This window comes from Cnephaeus nilssonii, assembly GCF_951640355.1.
Source record: "Cnephaeus nilssonii genome assembly, chromosome: 7".
NCBI lineage: Eukaryota > Metazoa > Chordata > Mammalia > Chiroptera > Vespertilionidae > Cnephaeus > Cnephaeus nilssonii.
In genome coordinates this window covers 54,523,908-54,545,156 of record NC_137078.1, presented here as the reverse complement: position 1 = coordinate 54,545,156, position 21,249 = coordinate 54,523,908, and the positions used below count along the sequence as shown (strand labels likewise).

At 39.9% G+C, this 21,249-nt stretch overlaps 1 protein-coding gene across 1 annotated transcript in view; it reads left to right on the top strand.

Moving 5' to 3' along the window:
• Window positions 1–21,249, top strand: part of LRRC7 (leucine rich repeat containing 7) — a gene marked incomplete at its 3' end in the record, with an annotated part of 1,171,300 nt that overhangs the window by 444,962 nt on the left and 705,089 nt on the right. Inside the window, exon 9 of the mRNA XM_079777586.1 lies at window positions 6,901–6,957. The remainder of the gene's footprint in view (window positions 1–6,900; window positions 6,958–21,249) is intronic.

Sequence of the window (21,249 nt, the reverse complement as noted above, 5' to 3'; positions counted from 1 at the left end):
CTTAAGTGTTTACTATTGCTGGACATAGAAACTGAGGTAGAGGGGTTAAGTTGTAAATGATGTCATCATTTATTCATTCATTTAACAAATATTATTAAATGTTCTTTAATGTTAGTCATCGTTCTGGGGGTGAGAAATAATCCTGGGAGCAAAGGGACCAGTTTCCTGGTCTTGAATGCTTATACTCCTGCAACAGATATAAGCAATAAGTAAAAACAAATACAAAGTAAATAAGATGATTTCCAGTAGCCATATATACCACGAAAAATAAATTAAATATAGTGATAAATATAGTAACTATGGTAAGAGTATGACTTTAGATATGAGAGTCAAAGAAGTTCTGAAAAAGTGACAGTCATGCTGAAGCTCAGTGTTGAGACAGACCAGGCATAAGATCCAGGGAAGGAATTCCCGCCAGGGTGAAGGAGTGTAGTAGCAGAAGGAAGTCTAGTGAACCTGGAAAATAGTGCAGGAGAGAGAGCCAGAAACAGATCAGTCATGTAAGCCAAATACTCTGACCCTAGAGCCTACACCGTTATGTTCTAGTTAATATTTGGCACATCTTCAGCCATAGCGTACTCCCAGACCAGGACTCAACCATGAGATTTCTGAGGGTTAGGCAATGTAACTGCCACTCCAAAGGGTGGAATCGCTGAGAACTCTCCAGTGTGCCTAAAACTTACATACCCTTTGCATTCTATTCCTATTGTATCTTTGTTTGAACATGAAAAGGATATTCTTCTCCCCTGAAAAATGTTGAATTTCTGGAAAGATGAGACATATCTCTTTTGAGACTCTGCCTGGGAAACCCATGGAACACTTGTGTGCACACCTGGTGCACGGACCCCACATTTTGAGAAACGCGATGAACATAGTGCATGGCAGGCACTGGGTAAATGCTTAATGAACAGATGAGTCAACACGTTCAGTTTGTTCCTCTCCTCTGAGCACATGGGGGTGTCACAACATAATCTTAAATGTCTTGGTGGGAGGTGACAAAGCATAGTGCTGAGTACATCTATGAGTTGTTTATTTAGGTTTGAAATTTGACTCTAGCATTTTCTAATGTGACCTAGAACAGATCATTTAAGTTCTATGTGCCTAAGTTTCTGCACCTGTAATAGTCGGATAATAAAATACTATAATACTCTTAAAGGGTGAGAATTGGATGTGATAATGTCTGTGAGAAACCTAGCATCTTTCCTGGGATATTATGAGTGTTGGATACTATATGTAGGCGTGGAAAATCCCACTGTTTGCCAATGACTAAAGGCAAGCTGCTTTAGGAACATGTGGATAAGTATTTTGACACAGAGAACAGTAAATCTCAGACTATGCTAAAATCTGGTATCAGGGGGCAGTACTCAACTACAGTATCTTGGTTCACTAGTGTCTGTTGCTTTGTAAGTTCTTGAATACTTATTGAATAAGTATATAGATAAGTGAAAGAATAACCAGTAGGGTTGTATGCCACATGTAACTGGTCAGTAAAATAGTTGGTAACATAATTTTTAATTAAACATTTTTCTTATAGTTTATAAGAGGTTCAGTTTTATCCTAACATAGCATTGCTGCCCAAAGTACTTCGTGGCCAAATATCTTGAACACTAGAGTCCCGGTGCATGAAATTCGTGCACGGAGGGGGGTTGTCCCTCAGCCCAGCCTGTACCCTCTCCAATCTGGGACCCCTCAAGGGATGTCCGACTTCCCGTTTAGGCCCGATCCCTAGGATCGGGCCTAAACGGGCAGTCGGACATCCCTCTCACAATCCAGGACTGCTGGCTCCCAACTGCTTGCCTGCCTGCCTTCCTGATTGCCCCTAACCGCTTCTGCCTGCCAGCCTGATCACCCCCTAACCACTCCGCTGCCAGCCTGTTTGCCCCCAACTTCCCTCCTCTGCCGGCCTGGTTACCCCTAACTGCCCTCTCCTGCAGGGTTGATCACCTCCAACTGCCCTCCCTTGCAGGCTTGGTCCTTTTCAACTGCCCTCCCTTGCAGGCTGGGTGCCTCCCAACTGCCCTCTCCTGCTAGCCATCTTGTGGTGGCCATCTTGTGTCCACATGGGGGCAGGATCTTTGACCACATGGGGGCAGTTACATTGTGTGTTGCAGTGATGATCAATCTGCATAGTACTCTTTTATTAGATAGGATAGAGGCCTAGTACAGGGGTGGGGGCCAGCTGGTTTGCCCTGAAGGGTGTCCCTGATCAAGGTGGGGTTCCCTTGGGGCGTGGGGCGGCCTGAGCGAGGGGCCTGTGGTGGTTTGCAGGCCGGCCACGCCCCCTGGCAACGCAAGCAGAAGCCCTGGTATCTGGAATGTATTTTCCTTCTACAATTGAAACTTTGTAGCCTGGAGTGGAGCCAAGCCTGGGGCTCCCTCCGAGGCCGGTAGCCATTTGTGTTGGGGTTATAATTGAAACTTTGTTGCCTTAAGCGGGTGGGCCCGGCCAGGGTGTGCAGAAAGCTTTGCTTCCCCTATTGCCAGCGGCAACCCTGGCCTGCTCTCTCAAGCTCCATTCTGCCGCCATTTGTTTGAATTTGTTTACCTTCTAAAATTGAAACTTTGTAGCTTGAGTGGAGGCTTAGGCCTGCAACGGCTGGCAGAAAGCTTGGCTTCCTCTGTTACCTAGGAAACCTTGCTCTCTGTGGCTGTAGCCATCTTGGTTTGGGTTAATTTGCATACTCGTTCTGATTGGATGGTGGGCGTGGCTTGTGGGCGTGGCTTGTGGGTGTGTCAGAGGTATGGTCAATTTGCATATTTCTCTATTATTAGATAGGATTCTGGGTATTATTTTAAAATTTCTCAGAAATCCAGTAATAAAGAAATTATCATGCAGATATGTGCTGATAAACTGCTATCTGGAAAAAATCTAATTTGTAAAGTTTGCAGATTTCCACAGTGTTAATACTCCCACCATGGCCTATGTCCAAGTGCCTACATGACTTTACCGAAGGCAGAGATAGAAAAAAACAAGTGGAATCAGTTCCTGTGAGCTGCTATGAACCAGCTCCAGCAAACTACCACTTTATCATAATATCGGATTTTATAAACCTACTAGAGGCCTGATGCATGAATTTGTGCATGGATGGGGTCCCTCTGGGTGGCCTGCAGGGATCGGGCCTAAATCCACAGTCCAATACTTCCTGCAGCTCCTACCCGCCACTCCTGCTCATCCTGGCCCCACTGTGCCTGCCGCGGGCTCGCACCCAATCAGTACCGATTGGGAGAGGCTCACACTGCCGCAGCAGCGCTCACCAGCCATGAGCCCTGCATCTGGCGCCCTCCCAAGGGGAGTGGCCTGAGGGATCGGGCTGAAACCGGCTCTCCGACATCCCCCAAGGGGGTCCAGGATTGCGAGAGGGCACAGGCCAGGCTGAGGGACCCCACCAGTGCATGATCGGGCCAGGGAAGGACCGTGGGAGGGCTCCAGGGTATGTCTGGCCCATCTCGCTCAGTCCCTATCTGCCAGACCCCAGCAGCAAGCTAACCTACCAGTCGGAGCATCTGCCCCCTGGTGGTCAGTGCACATCATAGCTACTGGTCGACCAGTTGACTGTCTGCCCCTGGTGGTCAGTGCATATCATAGCAAGCGGTTGAGCAGCCTTAGCATATCATTAGCATATTACACTTTGATTGGTTGTTCGGTTGTTCTGCTGTTTGGTCTATTTGCATATTACCTTTTATTATATAGAAGACTTTGTTCAGCAGCATGCCTATTAATAAAGTACAGAGATGTTTTACATGGCACCTCCTTGTGAAGAGCTGCCCTAGGTTGTAATGCTCTCTTATTTTTATTTTCATACACTTTCTTAAGTGGGCAAAAATGGGGAAAGAATACAACTGGTGCACCTTTCCTGGGGATGGTGCTTCAGGTACATGAACTTGTCCTGTCATATGTATCATATATAAAATGAGCTGAGACCCAGTGGTGTAAGAAGATCCATCTAATCTGGTTCTCCCCTTTGAAGGCCCAACAATTCACTCATGGCAGTGCTCAGCGGAGGTCAAGTCCAGAGAGTCTCACTACCCTGGGCTAACTGAAGTTAAGGTGACACTGAGACAGACATAAAAAAAAAAAGGCACATTGGCATGACTATGAGTATTCTTTTATTCTAATCATGCCTAGTGGGAAAGTAAATATGAACCAGAAGCTATCAACTGACTTACTATAATATTTACCTTGAAGATTGTGCTAGGGAAATATAATTAAGACAAAAACCTTGTCCTGACCCAGAAATTCTCTCCACAAATATAATAATGAAAGAAAACAGTTTTATTATTAAATAAACATGAAACAAGGAAATTCTGCACATCATAGGTGAAGATAGAAAGAAATATCACCCTTTTCTCTCTTCAACCTGATACAATCCATTACATACATATGTTCTCAAGATAAACAACAACAACTCCTCAAGTAAGAGGACTTGCCAATAGCATTCATCATGTGGAGTTCATCATACTGTCACTTGGTGGTTGGGGTGACCAACTGTGTCAGTTAATTGGCTTTATCTAGAAGAAAAACAAACTTTTTCCTGCCTTTATGATGGGAAGCAGTTATATCACGTGGAGCAAGATATCCTTGGGAGTTAAGCTTGTACCCTTTCACAGAAACTGGGAGATATGAGGAAAATTACCCTTGACATTTATATTTCAAACAAATGGCTCCTAGGTTTTTGAGAAAGACATTCTTGGGTGATAAATTAACAATATTTCTATGCATTTCACAGAGAGGAGAAAGTACTTACAAATTTAAGTTTTCTAAAGTAAATGGTCTATGAAAAAAGAGGGGAGAAATATACCTTCCCTTATTTTTAGTAAGGATAATTAAGCCTCTTCTTTTGTATTTACCTTAAAATTGTTATAAGAATATATGTGTAAAAACATTTGGTAAACTCTTCAGTGTTTTCACAAACTAAAAGTATCATTTTAATTAGCATAGATATCTTGGTTCCTTGAATTAGAGGTATCTTAAAAGTAGATGGGCAAAGGTGGACACCGTTAGGGTTCATGTTTCCCAGCATGAACAGAGCTGGGAAAGTAGGAAGAAGCAACCCTCCTCAGGTCATGGTAGAGCACTTTGCATAATTAGAATAAATTCTGTCTATTGGGGAAAAGTTCATGATAATATTGTACTCAGAGTATGTTGGAATTTATGTGTCTCTAGAACAACATAGCATCGTTTCTGATAGTCTAAGGCAAGAGGAAGCGATTGTAATTTTCCTAATAAAGGAATGACAGGACATAACAGGCAGGGAATTCAATCTGTTAGCATTTGGATGGATTAAAATGTGGATAGACTGGCAGTTGAGAGCCCAGCTATTGACATCCAACAGCCCTGGTTTTTAGGCCAAGCTTCAATACTTACTAGCAGGACAAACTGGGAAAAGTTTTAAAACTCTCTACAGCTCATTTTCCTCCTTGTCATAGTACCCACTGAGTAGAATCACTGTGCAATTTTATTTTATTGTATTTTAAATATATTTTTATTGATTTCAGAGAAGAAGGGAGAGGGAAAGATAGAAACATCAATGATGAGGGAGAATCATCAATTGGCTGCTTCCTGCATGCCCCCTACTGGGAATCTAGCCTGCAAGTGGAGCATGGGCCCTGACAGGGAAATGAACCGTGACCTCCTGGTTCATAGGTCAACACTATACCACTGAGTCACACCAACTGGGATCACTGTATGATTTTAAAATGTTTAGTCAGTGTCTGGTATATAGCCAATATCAATAAATGGTGACTGCCACCACTACCACCTTAATTTTTAATAAAAATAATGAATGAGTTGACAAGGTTTTGTAATAGTTAAATGATCTATAATGTGCTATTGAGAGTCTGGTTTGGTTTCTAGTTTTTTAGTTTGTATAAAAAAGAAGCAAGTATTGCAGATATGTCAAAAGTTAAATCAATGGAGCATGGACAGCAATTTGGTAAAATAGACAATATTAAGCTTTTGTCATCTATGGAGAGTGATTGCTTTAATGGGCCCAATCCCCCACCCCTTGCCATAGGACTTGGAGCTCCTCCTGTCAAGAAGCAGAGGATGTTTTCTAAATATACATATCTCTGTGGCCAGTGAAGTGTTAATAGAAACAAGCTAACAGAGGCTTATAAGAGCAACGGCACATTTCCACTATTCCTCCCACACCGTCCCTATTACTATGAGAAGGACAAGTCTGGGACAGCCTGTGGCAGTTTAAGAGACATGTGGAACAGAGCCAAAATCTTCCAATAACCTCAGCTGACAGGCAGACGACCTGAAGACCTGTGAGAAAACGCTGCCAAGATCAGGAGAGCTAATTCTGGATGCATATGCCATCAACTTCCTGTTGTATATTATGAAGATTTGTGGTGGTTTGTTACTCGACAGTAGCTAACTAGCACATCATTAGACAGATATAACATCAAGTCCTCATTAGGAAAATAAAAAGCAACAGCTCCTCACAATATTGTTTTAAGGATTAAAACACACCAGGTATGCAAAGTGCTTGGCATTAAAGAGGCATTTAGTAAGGGCTGGTTTCTGAGACTAAAAGTCCACTTCCAATGAATGTCAATAACCTTTTCACAGTGCAATACATTTTTAAGTTTGGGATTACTACTTATTAGACCTAACAAGGAAAGAAAATGGGAAATGCTACATTAGAACCACTAATGCTAGATTTCTATATGCTTATAATTCCAAAATAGATTTCCTTTCTAAATTTTTATGTGTTGCTTATAAAAGGCCCGGTTTATATGACAGACATTAAAGTAAGTCTCTCTTTAAACAACGGACTGCTCAAAGTAGGACTTTATTTTTCTCCCCTTTAATACAATGGCCTTATTTTCTGTTTACATAATGGACTCCAGCAGGCAATGATTGGTTAAATTGTTCATTCTCCTCTTGCCTTCCAGGCTTTTGTGTGAGCAAACATCCAGCACAAAATCTGCCTGCCACGGAACATTACACAGGTATTCTCCTTTTTAAACTTTGTGATCTCAATTTCCTGGAGTTATCCAATAGAAAACAGATGCAAATTAAGAGCTCAATTCACAAAAAATAATAGGTAGCATTTATACTGGCTCCTATGGAGATGGCTCAGAAAAAAGTGAGGAAGGCACAGCTAGAATTTTCAAATGAAATGTGTGTTCCTACAGTTTCATAACTATCCTTCTTGTTCTGTTCCAAATATTGACCTTTCCATGCTGATTGCAAACGTAAGCACAGGCACAAACAGGTGGAATCTTAACCGAAAGCTGCCCCTTTTTAGAACATGGTTTGATGGGTTTTACCGTTTCTTTTTTAAACATACTGGAGAAGAAGAGCAGATTTATGCTCAGTCTGACTTATGACTGCTGACTAGTGCATTAAAGCCAGGAAGCTGATACGTTTCTGGTCCTTTCTCAACATTACTAGCAAAAGATCTCTAGCAATAGAGAAAGTAATTAGGAGGTTCTTTGTGTGTAGTGCACATGTATTTATTTTTTGTTTTCTCTTTGTTCATTTGCTTTATGAAAGAAAGGGGGGGGGGGAACCATTAAAAGATAAATGACTGTTTTATATGCTGATGCATTTATGGCAATCCTTAAAAGAGTTGAGATCATATTTCATCTACATTAATTAGTGGAAGTCTTCACACAGACTTTGGTTTTCTCTAGAAAGTGTGTAACCTTTGGTGGCCTTAACAGAAAAGGAAGTAGAAAAGTGAACACAAAATGTTGCTTATATTTATGGAAATGAAAAATCAGTGTGAAGATTGGGCATAGCATCAGCTCTACATTAGACTGAATTCTGTTTTAAATATGTGTTTGTTTGTTTTTATTGATTTCAGAGAGAGGAAAAGAGAGGGAGAAAGAGATAGAAACATCAATGACTAGAGGGAATGATTGATCGGCTGCCTCCTTTCACCCCACACTGGGGATAAAACCCACAACCCAGGCTTGTGCCCAGACCAGGAATCAAACTGTGACCTTCTGGTTCATGGGTCGATGCTCAACCACTGAGCCACACCAACAAGGCTGAACTCTGTTTTAAATAATCATTTGATTTGAACAATTTGTAGAATCACATCAAATTTATTGAGAATTTTTACCAAGGAAATCTATAATACATATTTAACATAACCAGGTACTCAATATATATTTATTTATATGAAGTAAAGCTGGCATACGCATATACCAAGGCAAAGAATTGGTCATTTGCATGGTAGACCAATGTGGAAATAAATAGTTGGGTTCTTGGAAATATTTAGGTATTTGGCATATAATAGATAGAATAGCTGCTGATGGTTCATCTTGTGATTGTTTCAGAAACAAAATCATTAGCAAGGATCTTGGGTACAAGGAAGGTGTCAACTTCCACCCCAGCTCTTACATCTCAGTTGTCTGTTGGCAGCTGATGCCAAAATAGACTCATTTGTAAATGCAAGAAACAGACATTGAACCTGTTCTGACAAACTGCCCGAGACCACTCTCTATTTATATTTAATCCTCCACCCCTGCTCTCATTTCCACAGCTCTCATGTTTCAGGCTGAGAATTTTGCTGTTGCTCAGAACAGGCCTCTGCCAAATTGTCCATGTACAATCATTAGATTATCTGTGGTAGATTTCTGTGGCTGCTATAGTTAGATGGAGATGAGCGTTCATTAATTACTCCCTGACAACATCGATATCCGGATATTAGGTTTTAATAAAAACAAGAGTCATAGCAAATTCAGCCACACGTGGAGATATTTCTCAGAAATGATATTTATTTAAAAAGCTGTAGTAATAACAGCTCAACTGTCTGTCCTGTACCTTCAAATATGTTTCAGTTCTGTGTTCTTGGGTGCTCTGAACCTAGCACGCCATCTCTAGATTCACTAGAGATGATGCAAAAAACAGTATTCAATTAGCCTTACAATGATCATCAGGCCACAGGCCCCTCTGATGTCAGAGTTGGATACAGGACCATTCTGAACCTAGCCCCTAGTATTATCGTGAAGAGTCAGGGGGAGGTCTCACCGAACTTCCTTTTATAATAGAGTATCTCCAAAATATGACCGATGCATAGATCTGGAATACTACTAATTTGTCACCATTGGAAACCCATTTTTAACATTTACTAAGTGAACTAGCACAGCCTTCTGTATTGACTGGAGGTGAATTAGCCGATTCAAATAGCCACCACCCTGGAGCAGGGCTCTTCTACTCCAGAATTCCTATGAGCTCTGAATTCCTGGAAGAACGGCCTTGAGAAGATTAATTCAAACACATGCACACACACTCACATGTGTGCACACACACATTTGTACCAGACTGCCTGCAAATTTATAATGTAAATCACATACATGTAACAGTTGTCAAAACCTTCTTTTGGCTCTCTCGGTTTTTTAAATCTTTACAAAGTTTTTTTAAAAAAAACACACACATATTTTATTGATTTTTTATAGAGAGGAAGAGAGAGGGATAGAGAGTTAGAAACATTGATGAGAGAGAAACATCGATCAGCTGCTTCCTGCACACCTCCTACTGGGGATGTGTCCGCAACCAAAGTACATGCTCTTGACCGGAATCGAACCTGGGACCTTTCAGTCCTCAGGCTGACGCTCTATCCACTGAGCCAAACCAGTTAGGGCTAAATCTTTACAAAGCTTCGAGCCTTCCTGTTTTGGATATTGAATTTTGGTATTCTATTGGGGACCTGTTCTGTTTTACAATTAGATTTCAGCACCTATACCTCCCTACATCGCCCTTCACCAAAGCATTATCTCTAGCCACATAAAACTCTATAGGCCAAGCCAGCCCTCACTCCTCTAATAGAGGGAGGAAGTTTGAAGAGAATAACAGTTCTAATTACTTCCAGAGTATTGAAGAGAAATGTATGTGTGATTAGTCACAAGATGAAATTCGGCACTGAATGAAAAAAACAAAAACAAAAAAATCCTCTGATAGAGTACATGCATAGGTAGAGAGAACATGCAAAGTTTTGGGATTCAGTTCTTTTTGTATTTGAAATCTGATTTCATTTATGCCTGTATGACTTGTATGCATTGCTTAACCTCTCTGAATCTAAGTTTCCTCATCTGTAAAATGGGATGATCTTTACTTACTAAGTATTATAGCATATATAGTGCAGTGCCTGGAATATTCTACCTCAGTAAATGGTATCAGTGACAGGGCTAGTAAGTGGTCTTTGAAGTTGTTGATATTGTTTATCTAACAGACTGGATGTGAAATTGTAAGAAACCATTGAAACGCATAAAATGAAAAAGGTCTTTAGGGAGTCATGGAAGGGATTGCTGTGTGAATTAGTTTTCTATAGGCCACAGACTCTACTAGTAATAATGTAATATAAATCAGAACTTCTATGTACACAGTTTGCTTATCATCTATTGGTCTTTAAAACTATACCTATGCTGTGATTGTCTTCAGTAGTGCTATCTTCATACATGAAATGCAACAAAGGCAGTCTTACATGTGCACATAGAGTATACTGTTTTACATGTATGCCGACCTCAAAAGCAAGGAATGCCAAAAAGGATTGTAGTAGGAATCTGGATTATAATCCTAAAAGTGTGGCAGGATAGTAAGAAGCTAGGACAATTGCTGGACAAGTAGAATAGAGAAACTGAGACAAAAAAATTAAACAAGGCCAGTTTGGGCAGCTTGCAGCCAGTTTGTGAGTCTCAAGATCTTATCTTCCCCAACCAAGGACACTGGAGCACACACCTCTTTCCCAACCAGAGAATGCATAGCTTTAATCACCCTCACCTGGGAAAATAGAGAACAAAGACCCAAATAATGCCATTTGTGCCAGTTAAATCCAAGGAAAATAAAGTCTGGGGGACAACCCCTAAGGAGAGCATTTGGATGGTATCACTTGGGGATGTTAGGCAGGAAAGATAACTGCTAGGGCAGGAAAAGTGGAAAGGGTAAAAGAAGAGGAGTTTATCTCACCCACTAAACAAAGAAGTCAGCTGTCTTAGGACTTGCCAAATAAGATGACCAAATGTATGTACAAACATTCTGAGATAAGCCATAATAATGTATGTAGAAGGGGACTTTGAAACCCAGTCTGCTACCCAAAAGATCTAGCAGGAGAGCTTTGAAACCTATAGAGGGGAAAAGTATAAAACCTTAAACCCTCCACCAGGTGATGTGCTCAGACTAGATGAGTTGCCCACTTATTCTTTATGCCAAGTGTATTTTTCATAAATTTGCTTGCTTTGCTTCAATGCTGCTATCACTTGTGTGAAGTCTTTCTTCCAAGATTAACAAGGACTGAGAAGGAGGAAGCCCCCCTCCCACTCATGGGGCTGTTCAATAATAAAAGAAAACAATTCATTATTTTCAAAATAGGCATCTAGTACAATGGTTAAGAACTTTCAACTCTGCATTGAGCAAATTTGGGTTGTAATCCTGGCTCTACTGTTTACCTGCCATAAAACTTCAGTTGTAACATCAATAAAATGGGAAGAAGAAAAGAAAGTTGTTAGGATAAAGTGTGGTAATGTATAGAAAACATTTACCACAGTACCTGGCACCTAGTAAATGTTAATTATATACATTTGATAGCCAAAGAGAAAAACAGAAAAATTCTCAGCTATTCCATATATATATATATATATATATATATATATATATATATATACACACACATACACACACACACACACACACACATTGAGTGGCCAGATTATTATGATCTCTGAATGCATAAAAATCTGGCCACTCAGTATATATATTAGAGAGCTAGTGCATGAATTCATGCATGGGTGGGATCCGGCCAGCATGGCCAGGAGGAGGGGACATGGGCGGTTGGCCAGCTTGCCTGCTGGTTGAACTCCTGGTTGAGGGGATAATTTGCATATTAGCCTTTTATTATATAGGATATACGCTGAGTGGCCAGATTATTATGCATTCAGAGATCATAATAACCTGGCTACTCAATATATATATATATATATATATATATATATATATATATATATATATATATATATATTTATATATATATATTTGCTACAAGGCATACTTGGTTTTATAAAAATATATAAATATGTTGTGGTCATCAGAAAAATATTAAAATGTGGACACAAATTCATCAGGCCCAATGAAGAAGGTGTGCAGTTAATCTCAGGTCACCGTGGGGGAATGTCACAATGCCAGGGCCTGAAGATGATCACTGTGGGACTGAGCTAAGGACCATCTGACCCTGCTTGAACACACCCTCCCCTTCAGATTCTCTTCTCAGGCAGGTCTTGTCAACTGATTGTGAAAGGATAAAGGGAATCAAGGATGCCTGCTGAGACCTTGTGGATGGAATGCAGTGTAACAGGGAACTGAGCTCCAGCCAAGTCAAATGCCTACAGTGCATAGATGCCCTACAGCTCCTAATGCTGGGAGTTTCTCACCTTCTGCAGTCCCTGCACATTGTAGGCATTCAATATGTATATGTTACATGCTCTAGAAACTACTGAAGTCACTTTTCATAATAAATATAATCATAAAAGCAAACATGTTTGCTTTTCCATATATGTTCTAGTAACTGGACTAAACACTATCATAATCTCCCCAATTACCATATGAAATTGGTAGTTATCTTATTTTTACAGCTGAAGACACTGAGATTTAAGAAGTTAAGTAACTGCTCAAAGTTACACACCTCACTGAGATTTTTGATGTAAGCTATCTGACTCCAGAAAGTAGATTTTTAACCACCAAGCTATAACACCTTTTTTTCACAAGTCTTCCTAGCCACTAAGTAAAAGGCTATAACCACTAAGAAATCCTGCAAACAGCTGCTGTTCAAGTCCTGAACAAAAGCTAAGCTCTTCCACACATTATGGTCTAGGCATTGCCCCAGCCCCAAAGAGTTAAAACATGTCTGAACTGCCTTGAAAGTGGACAGAAAGCCCTTCACAATCTTGCTGTGTTTACTTACTGGGCCATCTCTTCACTAGCCCCACACACATTTGCTCCCATCTAAGCTTTAGTTTCACAAACAGAGCCTGCTTTCACTCTGCCACACACTATCACGGCTCTCCCCACTGGCCAAAGACTCTCCACCCTTTTCTCTCATAAACGCCCAGGTAGTCTGGCCAGTTTACCCTGTGCCCTTAGCCTGCACAGCCAGTGGCTAGACTATAGGACCAGTAATTTTCTCCAGTACATCTGAGACTTGACGTTTGCCACTGACAGTAGATATACTTCTTCTCAATTACATTTCCCAAGATTTCACATTTTGGGGAAATAGCACATTTGTGAAGGAAACGAGTAGAAAGTGGCTGGTACATGCAAGCCTAGAAGAGTTCCTGAATTTATAAGCACTAAATTAAGAGCCAGGCTACTTACATAGATCACAGGATTGAGCATCAGTGTGTTTTCTAAGCATCTGAGTCCAGGCTTCACAATCACCGGTATGCATCTACCACAGTCAATATAGAAGATCCTACAGCTAGAAACTGTGGGGAATGACAACATTCCAATATTCACATCTTCTTTACAACGAGTCATTGTTCATTTTTTGTGCCTGACATCTTGGAAGCTACAAAGCACCTGATGACTGATGGTCACTTGGAACAAACTCTGAAAGTAGCTAAGAAAAGAAGGACAAGATGGAGCATTAGCTTATCCAGGAAGCCAGATCCTGTGAGCTTTTAAATTTTAATGTTTTATTTATCATCTAGAAAAATATCTGAAGGGGATATTTAACAATATAAAACATTTTACCATTTTTTTGAAGTGTTTTTACCTCTTTCTTAATTCTCCCTCACCTGATGGCTGACAGGACAGGACTCATAACCCTTACTTTACAAGTGAGGGGGGTAAAGGGATAGGGAAGTTGAGTGATTGAAAATATTGAACCTTTAAAACTTACCATCTTCTAACTTTTCTAATGTCCTCCAAATTCTTTCTGTGCTCTCATATATCATTGGACAACAGAATATGAGCCTCAAAATTCTGGTCTTTATAAGGAAAAAAATAAGCCACTTGACAATGTGTCTTACATTGTGGAAAATCAGTCTCCCTTAGTCAGAAGATTGTTTTGCCAGTCCTTCTCTCTGTTTCTTTTGTTCACAATTGCCATTCTCCTTTATACAAAGATATAAGCCTTCAGAAGCCAGGGAGTGTGAAGCATGAGAACATTCCTGCTGGGTCTTGGCCTGCTTCCAGCCCCAAGAAGGATATCATTTTCAGTGTCATGCTTCCAATTTCCCTGGGAAGGTCTCACCTCTTTTTCTACTCCACAGTTCTCCCTAATCTTGCAAGCTCCTGTCTGAATTGCCTCTGCTTGTCTCTGCCTTTTCAAAAAACCTTATCTCTGATATACCATTACAAGCTCCTCATCTTTTCTACTTTTCTCACTGATACCAACCCCTGATGTCAGGGTTGATTATCAAGATTGTAATCTTTCCTACATATAATCTTTCTTACTTCTCTGCTCTTTGAATGAGAGAAAGTTTGCATGCTGGCCTTGAAAGATGTTCTGATATGATCCTTATTTGTCATCCTTGCTTCCTTTAGGGAACAGGCAGCATGTTGATGTTTACTATAAATGCTCGCATCCCAACAGGATCTGCATAATAGAATGCATTTCACTGTCATCACCTTAGACTAAATCCACATTATACTATGACAATTGTCTCTTTACTGGCCTTCCTGCCTCTTCTTAAAGAGTGTTTCTCAATATTGGCAAATAGACTTATCTTTTTGAAATGCAAATCTTCTCATGCTGTTCTGTTTAAAACCTTTCATAGTCTCCCAATAGCCTTTAGGATTAGAGTCCACATACCATAGAATTATCTCTCAAGCCTTCCACCACGTGGTCCCTATTTATCTCTTCAGTCTAAAGCCACTCCTTGTAGTCTTCCTTTCATCCACATTTCTTGCAATTTCCTAAACATGCTGTGCTCTCTCTTGATTCTGGGGGTTTACACATATCATATTACTATTTTTTGGTGCCTTTATTTTTCTGCTTGACCACTGCTTCTTTATTCTGCAAGATTTCCCAGGCAGCATCATTTTGACCACACAAATACTATGGGTCTGTGAGAATTCCTTACCTGGCCTCCAACAACACCATGATTACCTGGTAATTTCCTTGCAGGTTGAGGGCAGATACTCCATATTCTTTATGTCTGTACCCAGTACCTGGCATAAAGGGCACTCAGCAATGATTATTAAATATATTATTGAGTCCTACACTCAGTATATGAGCAAGCACAGTGCCCTTTCTGTAATTCTAACTGATCAGAGATTGAGTTTTTATTCTATTAATGTTCAGGCATGATACCATGAAACTGGAGTAAGATAGTCCAGTTTCTATTACTGACTCTCCAAGCTGCTGTCTGTGCTTCTATTTCATTCATATATTTAAAATCATCTGTATTTATTGAATCACTCCTAGAGGCTGACAGTTGTAGGTGCCGAGGATGCAGTGCTGTATAAAAGAGGCAGTCCCTTGCTCGTGGAATTCACATTGTATGTGAGGAGACAATGAACAAATGGATAGACATAGAGTGCCTATCAAGTTGTTGTAAAAGTTGTTAAAAAATGAAACAGGACAAAGATAAGGAGGTACAATTTTAAATAAAAGGGTCAGGGGAAGCACGTTTGACAAGGTGATATTTGAGCAGAGACCTAAAGGGAGTAAAGAAATAAGCACATGCATTTGGGGAGAAAGAGCATTTCAGACAAAGAGAACAGCAAGGGTAAAGAGACCAGAACAAGATCATGTTCAGCCTGTCCCACAAACACTAAAGCTGCCATTGCAGTCTGGGCACAAGGAAGGAGGAGCAGTGGTGAAAGACCAGGTCAGGGGGTTGGCAGGACCAAGTCAGGCAAGGCCAGCAGTTCATGGCCAGCTGTGACCTTTTTACTGAGTTAGAGGGGAGTCCATTGGACGGTTTTGAGCAGATCTGATGCATTATATGATTGCTCTGCTAAAGTATCACTCTGACTCTGCTACGGAGTAGATACAGACAGGCAGATAAGAATAGAAGCACAGAGATCAGTTAGGAATCACTGCCGATGACTTGGGCTAGGGTAACAGCAGGGAAAACAGTCAGAAATAGGTAAGTTCTAGATATATTTTGGAAGTAGATCTCATAGCATGGAATTTTGCTGATGAATTGGATGTGAAGATGTATGAGAAATATAACCATCAGTAAGGACTCTAAAATTTCTAGCCATTCACTGAGATGAGAAGACTGTGAGGAGCAGATATGGGTTGGGTAGAGAAGAATTAAAGGATCAGAGATGTTAAAATATATAGGTATAGCTATAAATATAGATATAAAAATATAGACGTAGGTTTAGGTAGAGATAGAGATAGAGATAGAGATAGAGATAGATACATATAAATAGATGCAGATGTAAATATAGATATGCAAGTGGACATCTTGAGTTAATAGTAAGATAACGGAGTCCGGAGAGTAGGTAAGCTCAGAGTTTGGGATTAAAATCTGAAAATCACTTAAATATGAATATATTTACAGCCATTGGATTAGAAGTTGCCACCAAAGGAGTGAATGGAGGCAGAGGAGATTAGGGGCAGGAGCACAGGTATAGAGGCCAGGGAAAAACCATCTGAGGATACTGAGAAGTAGGGACCCATGGAATAAGTGTAAAACTAAGAAAACACTTTGTCTTGGAAACCAAGTGAAGAAGTAGTGTTTTTAAACGTGTTCCAAAAGTTGCTAATGAGTTGAATACAATGAGGACTATAATTTTATCCTAGAATCTAGTAATGTTCAGGTTACCGATATCCCTGGCAAAGGCAGTTTGGGAGAATAATGATAGAAATGAATTCATGAATGATTAAACAGTACGTAGACACAGGAACTATAGACAGTTCACAAACTAAAGCCTTTGGGCTAAATAATTTTTAAATCATGTTTTCATCTTTAATCCCATGATTTAAAAAAGAAAAATCCATGTTATATACCTCAGTGCTTACATGGGTTGCCAATTCAAAGCATTCAAGTTCAACCTGATATCCTTAGCATTTAATTACCTTGAACATATTTTATTTTTCCTTTGAGAACTCAGAGGCACTTTAGCTTTTCAGAGGTTCAGGGCCACTTTTAGCTGCATCGGTTAACACTGTGCTACAGAACAGGTGAAGTGTCAGTTAATAGAATTCTGGGTAACAGAGAACTTCTTGCATTTCTTTTGCTATGATCATCCTTCTCTCTGTGTATACAACTGTCCATCCATCCATCATCCACCCATTCATTCATTCATCCACCCTTCACTTATTTATCAAGCTTTGGCGATATCAAGCTCTCAGAGTTCTTGCTCTTCTTTATTTGGGACACAGATGTGGAATATCTTCTGATCCATAGATAGTCTCCCAGAGTGAATTGCACTGAGCAGGCCCTGGAGATGAGTAGGTTTAGAGCTACAAAAAGCTTCTCTATATCTATCAAGAGAAGCTGAGGCATTATAACCAGAAAACTATTTTATTTTATTATTTTTATTATTATTACTAGAGGCCCGGTGTATGGATTCATGCACCAGTGGGGTCCCTCGGTATGGCCTGCGGAGATTGGGCCATAACTGGCAGTTCCATGATGCCTGCTACTCCTGCTCATTCTGGGTCCTGCTGCACCTGCCATTGCTGCTTGGTACTGCTTGGTAGGCTCGCTGCTGCTCCACTGCAGTCTCCCTTGAGAGGGAGAGAGAGATAGAAACATCAATGATGAGAGAGAACCACCTACATGCCCCACACTGGGGATCAAGCCTGCAACTTGTACATGTACCTTGACTGGGAATCGAACCGTGACCTCCTGGTTCATAGGTTGACACTCAACCATTGAGCCATGCCAACCGGGCACCAGAAAACTATTTTAATCACAATCCCAGAGTGAACCTTGGGTTGAAACTATAAATGTTGTGCTAAGCATCAGATCCAAATGAGTATTTGGAGAAAGTTAGGTATGGTTTACAGCCTGAGTCAGGAAAAGCAGTTTAGGATGAAGTCCTTGTGAGAGGTGCTAGAAGTCTACTATATCTTACAAAGATTTGTGGAACGGGAGTAAGACTGATAGTCAAAGGTTATATGCAGTGCTTCAGTAAAACATAAAGTAATGAAGATCTTGAAGTGTCCAGTTTTTCATTCTTTATTTCCTCTTTTCCCATTCTTCTTCCTTTTCTGAGTCTATCCTTTTTATTTTCTTATATAGTGCAAACAAAAAAACTGATGCAAACCATCATGCTGAATTTCAGAATAAAACATTTCTTTTTTAAAGCACAAAATTAAGCTTTAATATAAATTAAGCCATCCCTCTTAATTTAACTTCATTATCTAAGTTCTACATCTATTTTTTTTTCAGAAGGAACATATATTTTCCATAAGTCACATTCTTGACATTTTCTCAATAGGCAGAAAACATGGCATTATATGATATTTTAAGTACAACCTTCAACAGAGCCATATGGATAAGCACAATAAATATAAGATAGATAGAAAATGAGAAAAATGGTAAAAAATTGTATTTACTCTTTGCCTCTTTAGCAGAACAAGAGAAATAATAATTTGCATTTATGTGTAGGGGTTCTGAATCAAAACCAATGATGCAGAATGAAGCCAAGCTATCAGATGAAGAGGTAGATGGCCACTACAGGAATAAACTTTCCTTGCCAGAGAGAGAAGATCCTGATACTCACACCTGCCTCTCTATCTGATACTCATACAGTTGGCGCAGTGGAGCAGATGTGCCTAGATAGATATACTTGATAGGGGAGCATAGAGCAAGATAGCTTCAAGTCCTTGAGGAAAATAAGTTGCTGCAATAAATGGAACAGAGAAGGCTCATTATGTGGGATGCTCCTTGTAGGATGTTTATATTCCTGAGGGAATTCTCTGCCTGAGCCATCAGGATTCTTACCTGGCTCGGGCACATTCTGAGTCTTGAAATTGATTTCTCATTTAGAAATAGGTTAAGCTTTCTCTCCAACCTTAACAAAAGAAGTTTCCAGTAGTTTATGACAAGACAGAGAAAAAAATAACGATATGTTTAACCCCAGAACCTGTTTCTGAATTAAAGAAGGAATAACTATGCTTTGTTGATGGATCCTAAGGGTAATTACTGAAGGCTAATACCAGATAAACTTTAGAGTTCTTTTATCTTTCCCTGTGGACCACTATTCAGTACCGTGTGGACGTACTAACCAAAGGCGTGCCAATCACGTTGAAAGAAAAGAAGGTGCTCACTAGTACACTGTGCTGTGTTACGGGGCCTTGAAATACCCTCCACTCTGGAGTGATCCTAACAGGTGGGATCCTTGAGCCCCAACTTTCATCTCAGTGCTGTGGATTGCATTTCTGAGCTCAATTGCCCTCATCTAAAAAACTCTGATAATTCTACTTAGCTCACAGTTTGTTGTATAGGTTAATACCTGTATAACTATAGTTAAACTATAACTTGTTATGTAATATTTATGAATTTAATTCCAGGTTGGCTACTAAGTTACTCATGGACAGGAACATTCATCACTGAATTCCCAGCACCTGGCATGGTTTTAATATCAAATAAGTGCTTCTTAAAATGAAATGGGATGAATTATAATTATTCTTACTCTTCTTCCTATGAATTGTTTGTGTGTGTGCTATTGTCTCCCTCGCCCCCCCGCACTCCATGTCCCTGCTGTCCTAATACCTGTTATACTATTCTAACTTATCTGCAACAACCTGGCCTGAGCCCCTGCAGACATACTCTAGAGCTGTGCAGTCCAGTGTGGTAACCAATAGCCACATGCACCTACAGACACTAGAAATGTGGTTGATATAACTGAGAAACATAATTTCTTTTTATTTTAATTAACTTAAGTTTTAAAAACTGACACTAAATTCAGTTATGGGCAAACATTAAGTATTTTGGGGACAACGTGGCTATGTGAATCTACTTTCTCTAAATTTAATGAAATCTAAATACAGACCAAGTACTCTTGACAAAAATTCAGCATCTAAATTGAGATGTGCTAAAGTGTAAAATACACACCAGATTTTGAAGACTTAATATTAAAGAACAAATATAAAAGTCTTATTTACTTTTCCAGTGATCAGATGTTGATATGATAATGATTTGGATACACCTGTTTCTACATATTTTTACATTTTAAATATGACTGCCAGAAAATGTTAAATAGCTTATGTGTTTTGCATTGTATTTCTATTGGACTGTGCTGCTCAAGAGAGTCCCCACTGAATGCTGGTTATGCACCAATTTTGAATAATATTCCGAACTTGAAAGTCCATTTAAGTTTATTTGAGGTGATGATGATAATGATGATGGCAACTGCAACAATAAAGATTGTATCTTAGTCTTACTACTTATATGAAATGTTAGTGTTAACTAAACATTTTACCCAGAACATTATATTAAACCTTATAAATCAATATGATGTACTATAAAATTCATGGAAGGTCAGAGAAGCAAAGTGACCTTCCCCTCTTTGGCAAAACTGAGATGGGAGCCCACAGGTTCTGATTTCAGAAGGCTTTTCCACCTGCCTTGCTGGCCTTTCCTTTTGTTGTGTTGTCTGAGATTTCTTCTAAAACAATGCATTTTGATTATGGTAGTGCATTAAGCATAATTACATACATTTATAAACACTGTTGAACTCAATAGTTATGTCCTGCGGAAAGGTATGAAGAGTTGGGATTCAAAACTAGCCCTTTGTTAGGCCATTTTATGGATTCCCCACCCCACCCCCACCCCACAAGGCAATAATAGTAAGTTTAGAACCCTGCCAATGGAATTGTGCATAACTTTCTGAAGTGAATCTTTCCCTCAGATACTGTCAGAGCACCTAAAAGGATAACAACCTAGGACCTCCTTCAGCTTACCACACTCACGTTACGTGACTGCCAGCATGTGTGTCTGAGAGTAAATGACAGTTTATGTTACAGAATTTAGTCTGACACTTGTTTAATGTGGACGTTTTTGAGAGGGGGCCCCAAGAAGAGGAGCTATCTTGAGGCCTTTCCACATTATCTCTAGCAATGACTTAATGACCAGGTCCTGTATCAGTGATCACATAAACTGGTAAGAATGAAAAGGAAAAAAAATAGCTATAAATAGGGAAGCAGATGATCAAAGAAGATTCCTTTATGTTTCCTTTGTGTCCAATATGTTCTAGGTGTTGGGAGCTTACATCATATCACTTATTTATTTATTTTATTTTTATTTCAGAGAGAGGAAAAGAGAGGGAGAGAGAGATGGAAACACCAATGATGAGAAGCATGCGTTGGCTGCCTCTTGCATGTCCCCCAC